Source organism: Gorilla gorilla, chromosome 11 (genome assembly GCF_029281585.2).
Source record: "Gorilla gorilla gorilla isolate KB3781 chromosome 11, NHGRI_mGorGor1-v2.1_pri, whole genome shotgun sequence".
Lineage (NCBI taxonomy): Eukaryota > Metazoa > Chordata > Mammalia > Primates > Hominidae > Gorilla > Gorilla gorilla.
In genome coordinates this window covers 90,220,217-90,244,906 of record NC_073235.2, presented here as the reverse complement: position 1 = coordinate 90,244,906, position 24,690 = coordinate 90,220,217, and the positions used below count along the sequence as shown (strand labels likewise).

Here is a 24,690-nt window from a genome sequence, read left to right as displayed (position 1 = left end):
TGTACAAAATGATATCAGTAAAGCATTTTAAACTTGGGACTCTTATATTAGGCTAGCAGAAGAATTTTTTTATGGAAAAGACATATGCAATGGTAAGTTAATGATTACCAGTCAGGATTTCAGAGAAAACAAGAAATAATTAAATCATAAGTGGTCTATGTTTCCGTAGTCACATCATATCTGTTACCATTTTTATGAAAATATTATGATTATTATTGACATAATTCCTAAAATACTTTTACATGTTTCTTTCAGTTGTTAATACAATATTTTGTTTCTGAAAAAATCCTTGAAAAAGCCAAGCGGAAATTATGTGACATGTTTCTTTATATTATGTGAAATTTAAGGTCTAAAATGAACAAAATCTATTTGATCTTTTTCAGTAGCATGAACCAGAAAGCCTAATCTTCATTATTGGCAAATGCTTCTCATACTCTTCTGTTTCCATAGGTGAAGTATTGCTACATCAGTAGTTTCAAAGGAACAGCTGTCAGATATCACTAAAGCAAAATGCAAACCATCAGTTCCACAGTTATCAATAGCTAATATGGACAAGTTGAAACATCTTCACATCCTTATGAGACTAAAAAGTTGTTTTGTATAGTCTAAGTTTATTCATTTTTAGTTAAATTTTAGTTAAATTTAGATTTTTCTTTTGTGGAGCTTATGGTCTTTAAGAACCAGTGATTTTCTCGATTTTCTCTGTGTCTAGGCAAAATGCCTTCAGTTGACCCAAGCCCTGTCATCACTCCAGGCAAAACTGTGTATTCTGCTTTCATTTTCTTTTATTTATTTTTCAAATTGACATAAAAAATTATATGTCTTCACCATGTATGACATGATGTTTTGAAGCATATATAAATCGTGGAATGATTAAATTTAGATAATTAACATATACATTACCTCACAGGAGTATTTTTATGGTGAGAACACTTTATGTCCACTCTCTTAGCATGTTTCAAGAATACAATACATTGTTATCCATAGTCACCATGTTGTATAATAGATCTCTTAGAAATTATTCCTCACAGCTAACTGAAATTATTCCTCACAGCTAACTGAAATTTTGTATCCTTTGACCAAAATCTCTAGTAAACTTAGGAGAGTTTGATTTATTTGAAAATTTGTGATTACTCATCTTAAACTTGTTTGTTCTTTGGGTATTTTTTTTTTTTTTGAGACAGAGTCTGGCTCTGTTGCCCAGGCTGGAGTGCAGTGGTGCAATCTTGGCTCACGGCAACCTCTGCCTCCTGGGTTCAAACAATTCTCCCTGCCTCAGCCTCCTGAGTAGCTGGGATTACAGGTACATGCTACTACGCCTGGCCAAGTTTTGTATTTTTAGTAGAGACAAGGTTTCACCATGTTGGTCAGGCTGGTCTCAAACTCCTGGCCTCAAGTGATCCACCCACCTTGGCCTCCCAAAGTGCTGGGATTACAGCTGTGAGCCAATGCACCCAGCCTTCTTTGGATATTTTTTTTCAGATGTTTACTCTCATATTTTATTTTGTAAACAAAACTGGTAAAATGTATAATTCTGTTTTAAATGTGTTATTATTATCATTAGTAAGAATATACAATTATTATTGATTTTTTTAAAAAGAGCGTCAATCAAAGTGAATAAACCTTTCATGTAATGAGTTGAATTCACAGCTGTATTTGCTTGAGAGGTAAAAAAAGACAAAACTAATGGGTGTGAAAATAAAGGATCTAGCTTAAATATAGTTTGTTAAGCCTGGGTTGTAAACGTGGAACATAACAAACATATTCTAAAAATTGTGGTTATTTGACAGCGGCAGGAGACAGACAAATTCCTAGGCAGACAGGGGCGGGTCCCCAGTGAAACCTGACCTTAAAACCGAAGACAATTTAAAGCCTGAAAATCTAGCTGCCAGTTCTGGGTAAAGTCCACAATTGGAGTGAGAACTTCCTCAGTGCCTTTTAGCCAGTCAAATGGTGCTTTATCCAGGCCTGCCCATGGACCAATCAACACAAACTCCCCCATTCTGAGTCCATAAAAGCCCTGGACTCAGACACACTTTAGGTTACCCACTTTTCGGCCCCCTCTCACACAGTGGGTTGCCCACATTGGGTCCCCTCTCATTGTCAAAAGCTTTTCTATCACTCTATAAAATTCTTCTTCACCTTGTTCACTCACCAGTGTCTACATAACCTAATTCTTCTTGACTGTGGGACAAAAACCCAGAGCCCACCAAATGGCAAGTGTGAAAGGGGCTGTAACACTGTAACCCTCCCTCCCACTCACCAAGCAATGGGGAGAAAGAGCTGCTGGGTGTCACATGCCACCCCTTCATTTGTCATGCTGTGGGCAGCAAGATTGAATGTAAGCTGTAACACGCACCCCCATGTGCCACACTGTGGGTGGTGGGAAAAAACAAGAACTGTAACAGTTCTTCGGGGGTCAGACCTCAGGACTCACTGGGTGAGAGCCATAGCACCCCTTGGGTCTCTGCAATTGCTGGCATCTCTGAGTTTTTGGGCACCACCATGTTCCCTTTATCCAGACACCTGCACCCGAGGCTGAAGCAGGTCACAGCATGCCTGGCCCAGCTGCAGACTAAACACAGAGCCATAGTGGGTGTCAAATCCAGGCTGGTAGCACAAGCTGAGTGAAGCTGCCAGGCCAAGCGAATGGAGTGAGCCCAGTGGCGAGCCCAGAGCTGAGCAAAGCCCAGGCAGAGGTGCTACTGGCTGCAGAGATTTCTGGCTGGCAAAGTAGCACTGAAAGAATCCTGTAACATTTTGACATAGACCAATAGAACTAATAGAACCAGGAAGGAAGTGTATTTCTTTCCATTCACACAAAAATGTATTTTTCTTTTTCTTCTTGTTGCGTTCAACATCTAATGGTTCTCAAATATATTTCATTTATAATAGAGTTCTCATAACATTTATTTATTATGTATTCTGATAAATAATCTGGCCAAAATGGCATTAAACAATGATCACACTTCCTGTTTAATTCAAATTATTTAAAAAAAATTAGACTAAACTTGAACCTTTTTTTTTTTTTTTTTTTTTTTTTTAATGAGAGACTAGGTCTTACCATGTTGCCTGGGCTGGTCACAAACTCCTGAGCTCAAGCAATTCACCTGCCTCAGCCTCCCAAAGTGCTGGAATTACAGGCATGAGCCACCATGTCTGGCCAAAAACTTTTAAAAATAATTAAAAATATACATGTAGCAAAATAATGCATGCAATTGTTTATCAAATCTCTTAAGTAATTACTGTCATAGTTTATTTCTAATATGGGACAAAGTCATTTGCAAAATAATATTTAAAGAGTTTTTAATAGAAAATGCTGTCTCTATATATATCATGTAATCAGTAGATATTTATGAGAGGCATATTAGACTGGATTTTTTTAAAAACTGGAATAAAAAATCCAGTTTGGCCAGTGGAAATACAAGACCATTCATTGCACTAATAATAATAATAAGCCAAAAGAAGATAATAATAAACCAAAAGAAAAGCCACCAAATATCTGCCAATAGCAGAATGATCAAATAATACTGTATGCCTTACCCTGTAACTATAAAAAGAAAAAATGTACATATATATACATGTATGTGTATGCATATACATATATACATGTATGTGTATGCATATGCGTATATACATGTGTGTATGCATGTGCATATATACGTGTGTGTATGCATATACATGTATGCATATATATACACACACATCAGGATATATCTATATCTGACACGGAGTGAGCAAAAATCCAAATTTTTAAGATAGATAGGTAGTTACATAAAGTCTGGAAGATATGCATCACTTTTTTTAAGCCAGTGATTACTGACTGGAACAGTAGGATAGGAGACATGCTTAGGATAATTTTGTTTTAACTCTCTACATACCTGTATTGTTTAAATCACTTTTTGTCTTATTGTTAGCAAATGACAACATATTAACTGCGTATAAAAACCATTAAAAAGTTAAGAATAGCACATCAGGCATAGACAGCAATAAACAACACACTCATTGATGTTCAAAACTTAAATTTCTGTGCCAGGAAATACAAAAGGCTTGCTATCATTTAAAGTATACATTTCAAAATGAAGCCCTGATAGGAGAAGGTCACTAAATGGGACCTAGACTTACAGATTCTTGCTGAGTCACTTAGACTTTATTTGTAGGTGAAAAAGATCGATTTTTTTTATCTTAAGCAAAGGAGCAGAAAGTGACACAAACAAGTTTACTCTTTCAAATTAAGCAAACCAGATCATTACTCGAAGGTGTTAGAGGACGTAATGAACTTGGAGGTGGTGGAGGATAGGAGATTAAGAAGAGACACAAGAAGTTTACTGAAATAGTGCAGGTGAGAAATAATTAGGACCTGAAAAATGAGAATAGGTACAGATGATAAGTACAGTGTTTGAATGTTTTTTTGTTGTTGTTGTTTTGTTTTGTTTTTGATGACTGCGGATCACCAATGTTGATATATTGAGCAGATTTTTAGATATATGTATGAATTGCAAGGTGAAGTTCAAGACTGAAAAAGGAAGATTTAAGTACTTTCCAGGCCATACATAGAAATTAAAGCCATTTATATAGTGAGTGAAGTCCACCTGGGAGAGCATTAATGAGAGAAGAAAAGTGAAACCAGAGAAGAACGTTCAGAAATACAAATTAATTTTGTTAGGCTGAGGCAATGATGCTCCATGAAATGGAACAGTGAGAGTAAAAAGAGGAAAGGTATTAGGGAATGGAAGTAGCACAAGAGCTAAGAATGAGTCAATAGTACACAAAACAACATTCCAGAAATAATTAAAAATTAATAAGGATATAAAACAGTTTATTAAGAGTATTAGTCACATAGAATATCATGATTTTATATTTTTGTGACTTTATTTAAATGGAAGAATATAATTACTAATTAAAACCTTGACATTTACCTCAGTAAATTGCCACCAGAAATCTACATTTTAACAAAATCAATGGCTAGAGGTATCATCTATTTCTAGATGACTATACACACAACATTGGAACACCTACATGTGCTATGCTTTCTAAGTATGTTAGGGTGAGTGGGTACTTAAATTTTCTACAACTTTAACCCAAAAGGTAAAATTTCCCAGAGGATAATGTTTAGAATTAACAAGACCAACTAATTAAATTTAATCAGGTCAACCCAAATGAGATAATTAGCATAATTAATTTTGATTTTAAACTGTCCCAAGGGGATGCAGTATTTGCATATTTGAGAGAAGAACTTCAATGAGGGAAAGATAGAAGGAAACAGGGGAAATCGATTTAAAATGTAGAAAAGTGACACGAAGTAATTTGACATTTTATATATAAATTAATATATATACATACATTATATGTTAATAAAAGTATAATAATATACATTATTGCCATATATACTATATATTTCATATACATAATTATATATAAATTATTTATATATGCTTTGACATTTTATATATAAGAAGGACTCGTTTTATTAGAATGTGTAACTATCTAAGTGTAATCAGAAAGACTTTTCCTCAAGTTCTGTCTTAGGAGGAGTGTTGTATTTACTTTCTATTTTAAAATGATCTGAGCATTTTACTTTGTTAAATGAATTGGGATGGCAAATAAAAATGTAAATTGGAATATATTTGTTGGAGTAAGGATCTTTAGTTCATAGTATTTGAGTTAATTTTGCAAAAGCATTCAACTCATTTTGAATAAGAAGCTGAGATAAAATAACTACACTCTATTGAGACAGTATTATATAGCTGTGATTAAGAGAAAGACCTACATTTTTTCACAAGTTAGTATCCTTGATGTTAGGATGTGTCTTATAACTGGTAGATATTTTTTCTTTTCTTCTGGTATAAAATACTGGTGATACCGAAAAATGATAGTGTCATAGATTAGATAAAATATGGTAGTGAGTAAGGCATTTCCCACTCTGAGATTATACTTCAAGAGTGTAAACTAATTGTATCATGATTTCTTATAATATTTTTCATTTAAAATATACATAAATATAATAAGTACAAATCACTATATAACTTAAAGTATACATCCAGGTAACGATGATCCAAGTCAAAAAACTTTTTGTGATCCCTTCCATTTCTTCTAAGTATAACACTTATTTTGACTTCTATGGCACCCTCTTTGTTTCTTTTAAATTTTTTCATCATGTATGTTTTCTAGAAAATGTAGCTTGATTTTACCTGTTTTTAAAGTTTAGAAAATGAAATTCTACTAAATGTATTGTTTTTATTTGCTTCTTATTCATATTCTTGCTGCTTCTTATTTATTGTGTATTCATTAAAAAATTTATTTCCATAATTCCTCCCATATCCTTACTGGGGAACAGGTGGTGTTTGACTACATGAGTAAGTTCTTTAGTGGTGATCTGTGAGATTTTGGTGCACCCATCACCCGAGCAGTATACACTGCACACAATTTGTAGTCTTTTATCCCTCATCCCTTTCCCACCCTTTCCCTCTAGGTCCCCAAAGTCAATTGTGTCATTCTTATGCGTTTGCATCCTCATAGCTTAGCTCCCACTTATAAGTGAATTCATACAATGTTTGGTTTTCCATTCTCTAGTTACTTCATTTAGAATAATAGTCTGCAGCCTCATCCAGGTTGCTGCAAATGTCATTAAATCATTCCTTTTTATGGCTGAGTAGTATTCTATCACACATACATAAACCATAGTTTCTTTATCCACTCGTTGATTGATGGACATTTGGGTTAGTTCCACATTTTTGCAATTGAAAATTGTGCTTCTCTAAACATGCGTGTGCAAGATTCTTTTTTGTCTAAGGACTTCTTTTCCTTTGGGTAAATACCCAGTAGTGGGGTTGCTGGATCAAATGGGAGTTCTACTTTTAGTTATTTAAGGAATCTCCACACCGTTTTCCATAGTGGTTGTATTAGTTTACATTTCCACCAGCAGTGTAGAAGTGTTCCCTGTTCTCTGCATCCATGCCAACATCTATTTTTTTTTTTTTTGACTTTTTGATGATGGCCATTCTTACAGGAGTAAGATGGTATCACATTGTGGTTTTGATTTGCATTTCCCTAGTAATTAGTGATGTTGAACATTTCTTCATATGTTTGTTGGTCATTTGTATATCTTCTTTTGAGAATTGTCTATTCATGTCCTTAGCCCACTTTTGGATGGGATTGTTGGTTTTTTCTTGCTAATTTGTTTGAGTTCATTGTATATTCTGGATATCAGTCCTTTGTCAGATGTATAGATTGTGAAGATTTTCTCTCTTTCTGTGGGTTGTCTGTTTACTCTGCTGATTGCTCCTTTTGCCATGCAAAAGCTCTTCAGTTTAATTAAGTCCCAACTATTTATCTTTGTTTTTATTGCATTTGCTTTTGGGTTCTTGGTCATGAAATCCTTACCTAAGGCAATGTCTAGAAGGCTTTTCCCGATGTTATCTTCTGGAATTTTTATAGTTTCAGGTCTTAGATTTAAGTCCTTGATCCATCTTGTGTTGATTTTTGTATAAGGTGAGAGATGAGGATCCAGTTTCATTCTCTTACATGTGGCTTGCCAATTATCCAGCACCATTTGTCGAATAGAGTGCCCTTTCCCCAACTTATGTTTTTGTTTGTTTTGTTGATGATCAGTTTGCTATAAGTATTTGGGTTTATTTCTGAGTTCTCTATTCTGTTCTGTGCCTATTTTTATCCCAGTGCCATGCTGTTTTGGTGACTATGGACTTATAGTATAGTTTGAAATCAGGTAATATGATGCCTCCAGATTTGTTCCGTTTGCTCAGTCTTGCTTTGGCTTTGTGGGCTCTTTTTTGCTTCTTAATACAATGTTGTGTTTGTGAGATTGAACCATGTCTTTGAGTGTACAGTACAAATAATTTTTTTGAGAATAAGTGGTCACTCTGATGGATCATCACTCCCAAATTCTCTACTGTGTGTTTCTATAAGAAGGACATCTTTCAATGTGACCATAAAACACCCATCCCAATCAGAAATACAGCATTTATCAATTACTGACTTCTAATCCTCAGAGGCTATTAAATTTTTGCCCATTGTTTGCAAATGTCTGTTATACCAAAATAATCCAGTTAAGAATTACATATTAGCGTTCAGGTTGCTTTAGTTGTCAGGTATTCAGCCTTCTTTAGTTTGGAAGGCTTACCTGATGTTTCCTTATGATTAGATTCAGGTTATATACCTTAGCAGAAATAACACAGAAGAGACGTTATGTTCTCATTGCATCTATCAGATAAAGAACAATTTTTATTTGTTTCATTAGTTTTTTTAAAAGTGAAAGCAATTTTATTATGAAAGTAAAGGAATAAAAAACGGCTACTTCATAGGCAGAGCAGCCAATTTATTTCATTTCTGATTATATTTGATCATTTGAACAAGTTGGTGTCTAACAGTTTTCTCTTTTTTTCCTTTTAAATTAATAAATATTTTGTGGATAGGTACTTTCAAACTATGTACTTACACTGTTTCTTATGCAACTTTTGATATGTTCATGAAAATGTTTATATTAGTATGGTCTCGTGGATTCCTATTTTATCCAATCGGTTATAATTCATTACTATTATTACATATTTTGATGCTCAAATTGTCCTAATTTCCTAGTGAGACCCTGTTCAAGCTGACTTCTGTGTCTTTTTCTCATGTTTCCAACTTTCTTTGAGAGCCTCCTTTATTTCTGACACAACGGTGCATTCTAGCCTTTTCTTGTAATCTCCCTGCCCCAGACCTAGAATCAACCACTTTCCCAAGGATCCAATATCTAGGTGCGAGGTGTGTGCATACTCCGAGGTCCTCACTGTAGACAGAGCTAGGGAATACATGTACGTTTACACATGCAGGCACATATACAGAGAGCTGCATAGATAGATTGAAGGACAGGGAAGCTCTTCAAGGTTCATTTGAGTTTTATTCCTTTCCATATGTGTAACTTCCTTTTTGACAGGGAGAAACTACCTCCCATAACCTTAATTATTTACTTTTTAAAAATAATCATCCCTCCCTTTTCTGTCACCTCACTGTGTGTAGCACCCAACACCAGGCCACGCCACACCAATAGGGAAGCCTTCCTGACCCAACTCAGGCTCTTATTCCCAACACCAGCTGTCCCTTCTTGCCAAGGTAGTACAGAGATTTCTCACTTACCCCACACAGTTTTCTTTATTATTAATGTCTAATGTTAGCATGGTATGTTTGTTACAATGAATGCACCAATTTCAATACATTGTTAGCTAATGAATTCCATACTTCATTCAGACTTTCTTAGTTTTTGCCTAATGTCCCTTTATTTACCTAATGTTCCAGGATCCAATCCAGAACATGATATTACATTTAGTGTCCATGCCTCCTTAGACTCCTCTTGGCTGTGAGAGGTTTTTTAGAATTTCCTTACTTTTGATGTCTTACATGGTTTTGAGGTGTACTGGTCAGATATTTTGTAAATTGTCCCCAAAATATGATTTTAATGATGGTTTTTTTCATAATTAGACCGAGATTGTGCATTGTGAGTTGAAAGACCACAGAGCAAAAGTGCCATTTTCATCTTATCATATCAAAGGCACATACTACCAACCTGACTTAATAATATTGATATTGACCTTGGTCACATGACTAAGGTTGTGGTTGCCAGCTTAATCTTACTGTAAAGTTACTCTTTTCTCCCTTTCCACACTGTACTCTTTGGAAAGAATTCATAATCAGCTGCCAAAATTAAAGAGTAGGGAGTTATGTTCCATGTCATTGAGAAATAAGAATTTATATAAATTATTTGGATTTCTTCTGCACACAGATTTTTGTATTCTTCCCATTTTATTTATTTATTCAATACTTACTTGATGCTACAGATTGTAATTCAGGACTTTTTTTTTTTTTTTTTTTGAGACGGAGTCTCGCCCTGTTGCCAGGCTGGAGTGCATGGTGCGATCTCTGCTCACTGCAACCTCTGCCTCCCAGGTTCAAGTGATTCCCCTGCTTCAGCCTCCTGAGTAGCTGGGACTACAGGCATGCACCACCGCACCCAGCCAATTTTTGTACTTTTAGTAGAGACAGGGTTTCACCATGTTGGCCAGCATGGTCTCAATCTCTTGACTTCATGATCTGCCTGCCTCAGCCTCCCAAAGTGCTGGGATTACAGGCGTGAGTCTGCACCTGGCCCAGGACTAACTTTTTTATACTCTGCTCAAATTGTCTTAGCCTTCCATATTGTTGAGAGATCTTTCTGTTGGATCCTATATTTCTTTGATATTACCTCCACCATTCGTTGTGGCTTATTTCTTTTCTCTCCTTGTTTTTAAACACTATTACTATCTGGCAATAAAGATCTTTCAAGATTCACCTATATTCCCTTGGTTTCTTTGATCAGAAAATAGCATTAGAAACCATGATTTGAGTACTAAATGTGCTCATTTCTACTGCTGTGCCATGGCTTCTAGGCCCTCTCAGTTGACAGATCAGGAGAATATAGGTGTGTATGCTAACCTGTGTCCATACAGATACCTATAAATATTTTTATGAAACCACCTGTATCTGTATTAAGATAATTGTGAATTGATATGGCATCTTCAACTATAATCTATTACCACATTGATTATTCTAGCCTTCTCCCTTGCTTATCTGTAAATTCTTCCTTCAATAGAGACTTGGCTCATGCCATCTTTTATCCATTTGCTTAATTGTTCAATCCCAGTTTACACGTAGAGCAGTATCAGAGTCCTTAGCCCACAGAGTACAGTAGTTTATGTACTTTCTTTTAACTTTAGTTTTCCTACCTACTTAATTCAAAGTGACTTAGTCCTGTGCCTTTTCCTCATTCCCTTCAGTGAGGTACTTTCATAAATTTCTTACAGAGTTAAATTACTTTACCACATTCTGAATTCCATCCTGGGATACCAGACATATGAAATAATTTCTTTAAATTTACATATATTAATTCTTCCTGTTGTATAGTTCTATATGTTTTGACATATGCCTAGTGTCATGAGTCCACCATTATAATATCATACAGAATAGTTCCTCTTTCCTAAACAATCTCCTGTACTTCAATATTCAATCCTCTTATAGTCCTCAGATGCCCTGACAACCACTCATCTTTTTATCATCTCTCTGATTTTGACAATCTCATTATGTTATATTATTGGAATCCTGCGGTATGTAGCCTGTTCAGAATGGCTTCTTTCACATAACAATATGCATTTAGATTATCTCCCTGTTTTCTTGTGCCTTCATAGCTTATTTTCATTAATAAATAATATGCCAATGTTCGGATGTACCAAAGTTTAGCTTTTCTTTCATTGAAGAATATTTGGTTGATTCCAAAGTTGGTGATGATCAATAAAGCTGTTATAATTGTTTTCAGGTGTCATGTGGACATACATTTTTAAATATATTGGGTAAATACTAAGACAGTGAGTGTTAAATTGCTTGGTAAAACTATGTTTAGCTTCGTAAGAAAATGTTAAACTGACTTTTAAAGTAGTTGTACCCATTTCTGTTTGCACTTGTAGTGAAGGAGAGCTCCTATTGCTTTGCATCCTCCCAGCAATTGGTATTATCAGGTTTTATAAATTCATCATTCTAACGGTGTATAGCAGTATCTCCTTGTTTTAATGTGCAATTCTTTAATGTTAGTGGTGGTATCTTTTCATATACTTATCTGCCGTTCGTAGCTCTTGTTTGCTGAGGTGTCTGTTCAGATCATTTGTGCATTTGTGTCTTTTTTTCTTATTGTCAATTTTAAGAGATTTTTATATAATGGGGGTATAAGTCCTTGATGAGATATGTGCTTAAATATATTTTCTTCAAGTCTATGGCTTGTCTTTTTGTTCTCTCCACAATGTCTTTCAGATAACAGAAGTTTTTAATTTTAGTAAAGTCCAAATTATCAATGTTTTTCTTGCAAGGATCATGACCTGGTGTTCTATCTAAACACTCATTACCAAAATAAAGGTCACATAGGTCTTCTTCTGTGTTTTCTTGTAGAAGTTTTACAGTATTTCATTTTTATATCTATTATCCCTTTCCAGTTGTAATAGTAAGGTCTGAGTCTAGGTGTATTTTTCTGTAGATGGACTGGGGTGCTGACTTCCATGGTCCTTACACATTGAAGCTGATATGTAAAACGTGTCCCAAAGGACATCTTTAATAAAAAAGTAAGGTGTGGAATCATGTGTATAGTTTGTTACTTTATCTATAAAAGAGGTTACTTTTATCAAATATAACTCTCTATATATATACATATATATATATGTATCCTCTACATGGTATCAGTGTAAATCCTATTTTATATATATATATATATATATATATATAGAGAGAGAGAGAGAGAGAGAGAGAGAGAGAGAGAGAGAGAGAGAGAGATAGCTTTTAATGGCCCTTATTTTTCATGTCAAAAAACACAATTAGTTTTGTACCAACCTAATTTTTGCACTCTTTCTCTCTCTAGAGGATTATATTTGTTTCTCCCTACATAATGAATTAATAAATACAAAACAAACTGATTAAACGTTGAGGAGAGGGGACATTGGGATCTGCATACATAATAGACAAGGGTAGAGGAGATATTTTGGCTTTGTGCATATATATATATATATATATATATATACACACACACACACACACACATACACATACATATATATTTAATTGTTAGGTTTTTAGTACTAATGTATTTCTTCCTAAAAAAAAAATAAAATAGAAAATTGGGTAATTTTTTAAATGTTCCAAATACTGTTTTCTTTCTGTGTGAATATTTCCCAGTTTATCTTTTCTCTTTCTTTCTGTCATCCTTTCCCCTAGTAATTAACAATTTCACTTTAGGATACCGGTATGAGGTTCTCTATACCTGCTGAGGAGTTACTGAAGAAGTCTCCTGTTTGCATCTCTCCATTTATATTGTGTGTGTGATATCCTGGCAGAGAATCACAGAAATTGTTGCTCCTGTGTATGATTACCTTGAACTACGGTGCAATGATAAAATGTTTGATAGATGGTCCTAAATTGATTATACGCTTTCTCTGTAAATGAAATAACAGAGAGGAAGCCCAATTTATACATACAGGAAAATGATGGAATGTGTCTGTATATCTTACTAACTTGGAATTTCTAGAACAAGTTGGAATACTATTGACATAATTATTTTATAAAGATCAAATTTGGTTAACTTCGTATTTCATGTTTAAAATAACAAAAGAAACACAGATGTTTTCCTTATAATATCAAAATAAATAATTTCTGTGGATTCTAAAATTGACTAGTAAATCTGAATTTTATGTTTCATTAAGGCTGAATATGTCTCTAATACTTATTATAGATATCAAGACAGATTCATTATTATAGACTACTTTACAAACTTTACTGCTGAACCTAATATCTTAGTTATTGCACACTTTTAATATAGTATATAAAAATGAATGAAGATTATCTATAGTGCCCATAGATGAGAATTAACTTATTTTTAAAGAAAACGCCTCAAAATATGGCTCAACAGTCTTTTTCAAAGACACATCCTCAATGTCTGAAACTATTATTTACAGCTAAACCCTATTTGACTCTTATAAGCATAAAGAAGTGGTATGCACTTCTCTAATACTGAACCCTATCTATTTGAAAGACCATTGTAAAGTCAGACTGTGACTAACCTCAATTCCTTTCATCTTTATAGATTTTGCTTGCATACCCCAAATACTGGATTTAAAAGGAGAAAGTATTCAACCTGAGGAAGCTGATAAAAAAAGAAAAACAAAAACAATTGAGAAAGTAACAGAAATACAGTTCAATTTGGCAAATATGTATTGAATGATGACTTTTTGACAGGTACAATAGCAAACATTAGGGCTATAGAGTTGAATATGGTAGGATGAAAATCTGTATTCTACATTCTGAGAACTCTACCTTCCAATAAGATATGGATATTGGCAATTTGAATAGTGTCTGGAAGCATGAAAAAGAGTAGTCATTTTTTTCACATTCACTAAGTGTTCATTTTGGGGTTCATCTAAAAGGATAAATTGGGGTTTGGTCATGTAAGTAAGAGAATTGAGTCGTAGAATTCTACCTTAACATCTCTCATACATTTTTTTATCCACCTTTTCTCACTTAGTTCAAGTGGTTATCATTTAGAATACTGCTATACTATTATAAATCTTAACCCATGTCTTGGTTTTGTGAATTTCCACTTTAGTATCTGTTCTGCTGGAAGGCTGACAATGTGCAGTTATCAGAGAGGAGTAATTGTTACAACAGGTTACATCTCTTATGGGACCATCAATCACTTACATTGTCACCTACATTGTAGTTTGTTCTAAACTATTTTCCAGCAGTAAAACAACTAATTGTGATTCTTGTTTGTTCTTCAAACTCAACTATTGTTAGTACACATTTCCTCCTAGACTTTTAGAAATAATTGATACAAATTTTATATTTTCAAAGTTCTTTCTGTTTTAGGTTTCATTCAAAAGTATTTTCATGGGTGTTTGGAAAAAGAAAAATCAAACAAAATTAGTCGTGATGCCATTAAAGCAAAATTATTTCTGAATTTTTAAAATGATATTCTCATGAACTTCACCTATTAATTGTATTTACTCGTGGAATTATTAAAATAGTTTGACAAATTTAAGGAGGAAAGAAAGAAAATAAGACAAGAAATAAGGAAAAAAATTCAAAAAGGGAGAGGGAAAAAGTAGTAATCAAGTAACTAAAATTTCTACCTGCAACTTTTTCCAAGGTGCTTATTATCAGTGTAGGTCTAATAAAAAAACACTGCTATGTAAATAGGCAAGTTGAGACATAAACAATTGATTCCAGATCTTATGCAGTTCATGTGGAAAGTGGTCCCAATACAATTCAACCTTGGTTGCTAATAATAACTTTTTTAATCAAGTGCATGGATCTCTAAAAAAAGAGTATAACCCCAAATATTTTCTAATTCATTATTGATCTCTTTCAAGTGGCCCCTCTTGGCTCTACATGGCATCAGTGCAAATCCTATTTTCCTATACCCTTGTCTCAAATGCATAGAAGACTAGTATATCTAACATAAATTCTCCCAACAAAACAAAGAAATATCCGAAAGGTGTAAGGCTAAAGCCATTCAGTATCTTGCTCACTCTTCCATGAAGCAGAAGAAATGAAGTTTATGATAATCGATGAAAAAGAATGTGTAATAAGCAAGTAATTTGTCTCAATGAAACTATCTGATTCATTTTATTTGAGGCTTTTTATCTAGAAGAATGTGACCCTGAATAGGATGTATAGGTGCCTCTTAAAGACAGATAAATTAGTGACAATATTCAAAATTCTTAGGACTGACCCATGAATTGGCCCTTTTTTAGGTAATACTTACATCACTACACCTGTCAAAGGAAGACCATGAAGTTTTTGAATCTGTGGTTATTTAGAGGAACTTGCAGCTTTTTCCAAAACCGACTTTGTTTCCACGGCAACAGGAATTATCTGTCGAAGTCTGACCTTTCCTTTGCATAGTTTAGTTTTGACAGCTATGTGTGTGCTGTTTTAGAAGGCACATATAACCCAGAGAATCTTAAAAAAGATATACAAAGTGGAAAGCAATTGAAAATGCTAAGCTTTAAAAATACAGTTAAGGTTATGAATTGTTTAATATGACTTATTTTAAGCTAATGTTACCTTATGTTTGAAAGTAAGAGCTGAAACAAGATGTGGAACCATTTTAATTAAAATTACAGGTAAATTTTTTTACTTAAGTAAATATTAGAAGGAAGACAAATGCTTGTATAAGGAAACAGCATATTATGGGCACTCATTAACAATGATCTAAATGGCCGGGCAGGGGGGCTCACTCCTGTAATCCCAGCATTTTGGGAGGCCGAGGTGGGCGAATGACATGAGATCAGGAGTTAAGAGACCAGCCTGGCCAACATGGTGAAACCACGTCTCTACCAAAAAAGTACAAAAATTTGCTGGGCGTGGTGGCGCTCGCCTGTAGTCCCAACTACTGAGGATGCTGAGGTGGCAGAATCCCTTGAATCCAGGAGTCAGAGGTTGCAGTGACCCGAGATCGTGCCACTGAACTCCAGCCTGGGCAACAGAGTGAGACCTTGTCTCAAAAAATAATAAATAACCTACATATATAATCATATATTGGCAGTGCGCTTCACACACATTATGTTATCATAAAGATATAATTAATACAACTCTAGAAAGTAGATGTCATTATCCTTTTTTTTTTTTTTTTTTTTTTTTGAGACGGAGTCTAGCTCTATCGCCAGGCTGGAGTGCAGTGGCGCGATCTCGGCTCACCGCAACCTCCACCTCCCGGGTTCAAGCCATTCTCCTGCCTCAGCCTCCCGAGTAGCTGGGACTACAGTAGCATGCCTCCATTCCCGGCTAATTTTGTATTTTTAGTAGAGACGGGGTTTCACCATGTTAGCCAGGATGGTCTCAATCTCTTGACCTCGTGATCCGCCCTCCTCTGCATCCCAAAGTGCTGGGATTACAGGTGTGAGCCACCGTGCCCGGCCTATCCTATTTTTTAGTGGAAAAAGGATCCATCATGCTAAAGGATTTCCCAGAATCACCTGCATAGTATGTAAATACTGAGTTCATGTCTTGGACATTCTAAAGCCACGTTCTTGTAATTTCAACCTTTTAAATTATGAACAAATCAAGTAATATAAAGCGGTAAAAAAATTTTAGCTAAAATACTAAGAATCATCTAGATTTACTTAATTATTAAGTATTTGTTTTAAAATAGTCATATGTTTATCCTCTGCTGCATCCAAAAAGGTGATTTTAAAAAATGTTCTTTTGGCCAGGCACGGTAGCTCACACCTGTAATCCCACTACTTTGGGAGGTCGAGGCGGGCAGATCATCAGATCAGGAGTTCGAGACCAGCCTGGCCAACATAGTGAAACCCCATCTCTGCTAAAAATACAAACTTATCTGGGTGTGGTGGCACGGGCCTGTAGTCCCAGCTACTCGGAAGGCTGAGGCAGGAGAATGGCTTGAACCCGGGAGGTGGAGGTTGCAGTGGGCCAAGACCGCGTACCGTTGCACTCCAGCCTGGGTGACAGAGTGAGACTCCATCTCAAAAATAAATAAATAAATAAATAAATAGAAATAAATAAGTAAATAAATAATCTTTTTAGTTTTTATATTTGTGAGAAAAAATCAATGACTAAATCTTCAGCAATGTGGTAGTAAATGAGAGAAATCAATTTATCTAAACTTGATAGATTAGAATTTTACCAGAGAGAATTTCAGAGAACAGATAACTATGACAATTTTCATTAGAATTGTATGTTCAATAAATACTGCTTACCATCAAGTGTAACTGAGTACAAATTATAAAGATATTTTAGAAAATTAGATTTAATTTTATTTACTAGGGCTAACTTCCAAAGAATTTATAATAGAAAATATGAAGTCATTACAGCATAAAGAAAAATGTTTCATGAGGAAAGAAAGCTAACCATCTGAGATGAAGACCTCAAACACAAGGGCAAAGAACTGGAATAAAATTCAGTAATGAATCGAGTGTAGAATAAATGAGTATCTAAAGTTAGTTTGAAAGAATGGCCTTGAAGAGGCTTGAAGAACAATAAAAATGTAATTTCATCTCTTTTAATAAATAGCTTTTAAAGCCCTGCATTATACAAACTAAAAAAAGTGATATGTTACGTACCACTCCATTTTAATAATTTGACTTTTTATTTTTTCATATTTAAGAAAAATATGTAGACACCATATTGACATATTTCTTTTTCATTCCAAGTCTATTTCTGATGTTATGACTTAAGTAACTATACTTATGGATCAACCTTCAGAAAGCTGAAAAATATAGAAAATGAAATAGGGTTATGGGTTGAATTTCTGCAGTTGCAAGACACAGTTTGATATTTTTTCCCTGAAGTAAATATAACTTATATTTTTTAAACTTTAGATTCAGTTTTCTTTAAGTTTGATAACTTTTTGAAAGAAGTAGATTATATTGTTACAGGTTTGAAAACTGGCATCACAGAAAATGTGCTAATGAGTTATTTTAGTGAAGACTTGGTTAAAATGCATGATGACAAGGCTAGGCTAAATGGGAAAATAATATGTAGTCAGGCTCAGATAAATTTATCTGAGCCCCTTTTGGCTCAGATAAATTTGGAGTGGGCAATAGGAAATTTCTTTACCAAAATATTTTAATAAGAAATAATCGAAAGAAAATCCCATTAGCACTCCCAACATTTAGAGATTATATTTAATACTCTTAAAACCGCTTTAGAGAGGAATTAGAACTCCTTGGAGAAATGCCTGATTCGCATGAACATAAAACATTGTTTTTTTGTGCCTGAAAATAGAGATATTCAAACAATGGGAGAGACACATCAAAAAGATACAGGAGCCAGCTCAAGCAAGCAACCACTGGCCAAATCAGGGACATTTTGAGAATCAAGTAGGCTGCAGGGAAAAGATTCAACTTGCTCAGAGCTGAGGTGGGGAATATTTTGGACAAGCTTCCCTCAAACTGAGGTGTCTCATCCTTTGCCTTGAGTTAACTCTGTATTTCTGGAGAAGCCACTCTGAGGTAGCTGAAAAATTTTTGTGGGCATATGGAGAACAAAGGAGTAACATTTATTCAAGAAAATCTTCTAAATTTGTCTAGAATAGTAAGGATCTGTGGCATTTGAACCACAAACTACCTTCACCCTCACCTCCGCCTCTCACCCGTCCCTCATAGGCTCCATCTTATGAAAAAAAGTACTCCAGGAGCTCTAATATAGGAAGGTGAAGCCAAGAAGATGGGGTCCTCTCTCTCCTGCAGATTCCAGGTGGGGCTTTGGTTTCAACTTGCAGGTGGAGCGAACAGGCTGTAAGAATTTCTCATTCCACCCTCAGCCATGTTAAGTCCATGTAAGTTGTATTTCAGGCAGGTGCGGTTGAGAGGACCCTTGCTTCACCTAGCCTTTAATCACAAGGGTTAAGCTTTACCCTAGATGCAACAGACCAAGAATACTGTATTCTGTTCTCTTATACAATAGCTACAAGCTCACTCATAGGGCATAGGTTACATACCAGGAGAGGCAAGGCAAGAAGACCAGAGCCCCTTCCAACCTACACTCTCAAAGCAGAGCTGTCATTCCAGGAAATGTAGGCTACTGTCCCTGTGCCCAGTTCTAGTGCAGTAGTGCAGAGGTTCTACCTATGGGGAGAGGTAAGCTGGAGAGGTCATACTTAAGGACGAAGAGCTCCATAGCTCTACATGAGGAAACTAATTTTATTTGTAATAAATTATGGAGGATTTCATGCCTAAGGATTCTGCTAAAAGCAATGGAGTTTTTGGGGAAGGGCGATTAAGAAGACATATCTATAACTCCATGATACAAGTATTAAAAAGCAATGGAGTTTTTGGGGAAGGGCGATTAAGAAGACATATCTATAACTCCATGATACAAGTATTAATAAGCAAAACTGCTGAGCATCAGAATTTTATCATAGAGAACCAGAGAATGAGTGAGCCAAGAAGGTCTATCCTGTGATGACAGCCAACAGGGTTGGAAGGGCTGTCTATATGCTCTAAACTGTACCTTGTCAGGAGTAATCAGGGCAGAATGTAAAGAATATTTGAAAGAATTCCTTAACCACAACAACGGGCATCAGCAAAGGGCAGAAGTCTCAGTGGCGCAAGAGCTTAATAAGCACAACCTCTGACCATTTTCTAGCTAAACAAAAAGCTATTTTGACATAGGGGCAACTCCTAGAAAACTAAGCTTAAAAATGATATTACATGTATCCATGGCAACCTGGAAGATTGTATGTATGGCCAAGGTGTTGCCCTCCAGGAGTGAATGGAGAAGTAAAATCTAAGCTACCCATACTTGCGTGAAGATGTGGCAAAAACAGACTCCTTTGACTCTAACAGCAGCCTCCACAACACAAATACGTTCAATGATAAAGATTAAAAATCTAACAGGTGAAGAGGGATTAAGCACAACTCCTGAATAATAAATGACCTATGCTAATCCAGGGACAACACCTACATAACCAGGCTGAAATATTAAAATAAGAAAAATTCTGAGCGAGTACATCAAAAGTCACATGGTGGTACTGAGAAATGACTCTGCAGAAAGTCTAGCCATTAAACAAATAAAATATTATTTAAATGTTTAATGGCAACTAAATATTATTAAGCAAATAAATACATGGCCAATGAAAAAGCTACAACATAACCTGGGGTGAATGGGATCAGCAGCATGCGGTGCTACCATATATTATCTGAAAGGCTGCATTTGCAACGTAAAATTTTGAGATGCACAGAAACAGAGATAATCATAACCATATACAGAAAAAGCAGATAATAGAAACTTATTTGGAAATGGTCTAGATACTGCAGTTATCAAAGACTTTAAATCAGCCACTATAAATATATTCAAAGAACTAAGAAACTGTGTCTAAAATTAAAGAAAATATGGCAATAATGTTCCATGAATAGAAAGAGAAATTGTTTTTTGGAGAACCACATGAAAATTTTATAGTTGAAAATGCAATAATCAAAATGAAACATTCACTAAATTGACTCAACAGTAGATTTGAGTTGGCAAAGGAAAGAATCAGCAAACTTGATGTTAGAGCAATACAGGTTATGTAATCGGAAGAAGAGAGAGAAAAAAGAATAAGAATAAACGAAGTGAGCCACAGAGAAAAGTAAGACACCAATAAGTACCCCAACAAAGGTATAATGGAAAAACCATGAAGAAGAGAAAGAAAAGGGCAGGAAAATATTCCAAGAATGACTGAAAACTTTCTACATTTGATGAAAAACATTGATCAGATAATTTAAGAATTTTGATGAACTCTAAATATTTTAAGCACAAAGAAATCCACACTTAGACATAGTCAAAATGTTGATGCCAAAGACAAAGTCTTGAAGGCAGTCAGAGAGAAAAATGATTTGTGATATACAAGGGAATCCCAAAAAGTTTAACAACTGAATTCTCATGAGAAGCAACGGAAGCCAAAAGGCAAAGATATATTTAAAGTGCTAAAATGAAAAAAACTGTCAACTAAGTATCTCATATTCATCAATATTATCTTTAATAAATGAAGATAAAATAAAGACATTCTCAGAAAAACAAAATTTGAGGAATTTATTGCTGGCAGACTCACAAGAAAATATTAAAAAGAATTCTTCAGGCTTAAAGCTAATGAAACTGGGTAGTAATAAAAAAACACATTAAAAAATAAAAAACTTCCAATAATGGTAATTATGTAAGTATAAAGGACAGTATAATTGGATAATTATTACTATTCATTTTCTTAACTCATTTAAGGAATAGTTGCATAAAATATATGTCTATAATTAGATTGTTGGGTTTAAAACATTAGACAATAATATATTTGACAATAACAGCACAGAGGAGGTGGGTGGGAGAAAAGTTGTATAGAGTAAGAAATAACACAGACGGCAACTATAATTCAATGGAAGAAATACAAAGAATAAAAAATGGTAAATAAAAGGTACATGTAACAATTCTACAAACACATACTCTCTCTCCTTTCTTTTTTTGCGTTTTTAAGAGACATAAGATTATATAAAGTAATAACTATAACAATGTATTATTGAGTTCATAACATATAAAGACCTAATATGTACTCCATTATGTATATGTACCACATTTTCTTCATCCATTCATCTATCAGTTAACATTTAGGTTGCCTCCAAATCTATTTGCCACTATTGTGAATAGTGCTGCAATAATCATGGGAGTGTGGATATCTCTACTAATTTTATTTCCTTTCGATCAATATCCAGTAGTGGGATTGCTGGATCATATGGTAGTTCCATCTTTTGTTATTTGATGAACCTTCATACTGTTCTCCATAGTAGTTGCACTAATTTACATTCCCCCCAACAGTGTATGAGGGGTTTCTTTTCTCCACATCTTAACCATTTTTTAAATCACATGTCTTTTGGATAAAAGCCTTTTTTTTTTTTTTTTTTTTTTGAGATGGAGTTTCACTCTGTCACCCAGGCTGGAGTGCAGTGGTGCGACCTTGGCTCACTGCAACCTCTGCCTCCCAGGTTCAAGTGATTCTCCTGCCGCACCCTCCTGAGTAGCTGGGATTACAGGTGCATGCCACCATGCCTAGCTAATTTTTGTACTTTTAGTAGAGACGGGGTTTCACCATGTTGGCCAGGGCTGGTCTTGAACTCCTGATCTCATGATCTGCCCACCTCAGCCTCCCAAAGTGCTAGGATTACAGGCATGAGCCACCATGCCCGGTGGATAAAAGCCATTCTAGGTGGTGTAAAATGATATCTCATTTTGTTTTGTTTTACATTTCTCTAACAAACAATGATGTTGAGCACCTTTTCATATACTTATTGGCAATTTGTATGTCTTCTTCTGAGAAATGCTCATTCAAGTCTTTTGCCAATTTTGTAATTGGATTATTCCTTTTTTTCTTATAAAGTTGTTCAAGCTTCTTATATACTCTGATTATTAATCTCTTGTCTGATGGGTAGTTTGTAAATATTTCCTCCCATTGTGTGGATTGTCTCCTCACTTTATTGATTATTTTCTTTGTTGTGCAAAAGCTTTTTAACTTGATGTAATCCCATTTGTCCATTTTTGCTTTGATTGACTGTGCTTGTGGGGTATTACTCAAGAAATATTTGCCCAGTCCAATGTCTTGGAGATTTTCCTCAATTTTTCTTTTGCTGTTGCTTCATAATTTGAGGTCTTACATTTAAATCTTTAACCCACTTTGATACGATTTTTGTCTATGGAGAGAGGGGTCTAGTTTCTTTCTTCTACATATAGATATCTAGTTTCTCCAGCACCATCTATGGAAGAGACTGTCCTTTCCCCAGTGTATGTTCTTGGCAACTTTGGCAAAAATGAGTTCATTATAGATGTAAAGATTTGTTTCTGGGGTTTTTTTTAAATCTTGTTCCACTGTTCTATGTGTCTGTTTTTATGCCAGTACCTTGTTGTTTTGATTACTATGGCTCTGTTTAATAATTTGAAGTCACATAACGTGATTCCCCCAGTTTTGTTCTTTTTGCTTAGGATAGCTTTGGCTATTCTGGGTCTTTTGTGGTTCCATACAAATTTTAGGATTATTTCTTCTATTTCTGTGAAGAATGTTCTTGGTATTTTGATAAGGATTGCATTGAATTTGTAGTTTGCTTTGGGTAGTGATGTAGTTTGGATGTGTGTTCCTGCCTAAATCTCATATTGAAATATGATCCCCAGTGTTGGAGGTAGGGCCTGGTGGGAGGTGATTGAAACATGGGGATGGATTTCTCATGAATAATTACCATCATCCCTCTTGGTACACTTCTCACAATAATTCTCATGAGATTTTGTCAATTAAAAGTGTTAGCACCTCCCCAGTTGCTCTCTCTTGCTCCTGCTCTTGCCAGGTGACATGCTTGCTTCCCCTTCACCTTACACCATAATTGTAATTTTCCTGAGGCTTCTCCAAAAACCAAGCAGATGCCAGTGTCATGCTTCCTATATAGCCTGCAGAATCATTAGACAATTAAATCTCTTTTCTTTATAAATTACCCCATCTCTTTTCTCTTTATAGCAGTGCAAGAATGGAATAATAGAGGTAGTATGGACATGTTAACAATACTGATTCTTCCAATCCATGGATATGGAATACCTTGCCATTTTTGGTATTTTCTTTAGTTTCTTTCATCAATGTTTTATAGTTTTATTGTAGGGAGCTTTCACTTGTTTATTTAAGTTAATTACTAGGTATTTAATTTTATTTGTAACTTTGGCAAATAGGATTACTTTCTTGATTTCATTTTCAGATTGTTTGCTGTTGGCATATAGAAATGCCATTTATTATATTATGTTGATTTTGTATCCTGCAGCTTTACTGAAATTGTTTATTCATTCTAAAATATTTTTGCTGGAGTCTTAACGATTTTCCAAATATAAGATTATATCATTTGCAAACAAGGATAATTTGACTTCTTTCTTTTCAATTTGTATATGCTCTACTTCTTTTTTTTTTTCTGATTGTTAATCTAAGACTTCCAGTACTATTCTGAATAACAGTGGTGAAAATGAACACCCTTGTTATATTCTAGATCCTAGAGGAAAGGCTTTCAGTATTTCCCCAGTCAATATGATATTAGCTATGTTTGTGACATATATGGCTTTTATTATGCTGAGATATATTCCTTCTATAACCAGTTTTTTGCGTGTTTTTTTAATTATGAAAAGATGTTGAATTTTATCAAATTCTCTTTCAGTATCAGTTAAAATAATCATATGGTTTTCTATCCTTCATTATTTTGATATGATGTATCACATTGATTGATTTGCATACATTGAACCATCCCTGCATCCCAGGATAGATCCGATTTGGTCATGAGTGATCTTTTTAATGTGGTGTTGAATTCAGTTTGCTAATATTTTGTCAACGATTTTGCATCAATATTCATCATGGATATTGGTTTGTAGTTTTCTTTTTTTGGTGTGTGTTTGTCTGGGTTTGGTATCAAGGTAATATTTGCTTTGTAGAATGAGTGCAGAGGTATTATCTCCTCCTCTATTTTGCAGAACAGTCTGAGTAGGATTGGTATTAGTTCTTCTCTAATTGTTTGATAGAATTCAGCAGTAAAACCTTCAGGTCCCAAGTTTTTCTTTGCTGGAAGATTTTTAATTATGGTTCAGGTTTTGAATTTCTTCATGATTCAATACTGGTAAGTTGCT

The 24,690-nt window shown here is 34.8% G+C and overlaps 1 long non-coding RNA gene across 2 annotated transcripts in view; it reads left to right on the top strand.

The window, feature by feature from the left end:
• LOC129532143 (uncharacterized) overlaps positions 1-24,690 on the top strand; it is a 217,690-nt gene that overhangs the window by 189,252 nt on the left and 3,748 nt on the right. The window contains exon 3 of one of the 2 annotated variants that reach the window (XR_010129649.1): positions 13,649-13,800. The exons of the other annotated variant lie outside the window; for it this stretch is intronic. This is a non-coding gene — a long non-coding RNA (uncharacterized lncRNA). The remainder of the gene's footprint in view (positions 1-13,648; positions 13,801-24,690) is intronic. 2 annotated transcript variants of the gene reach the window in all.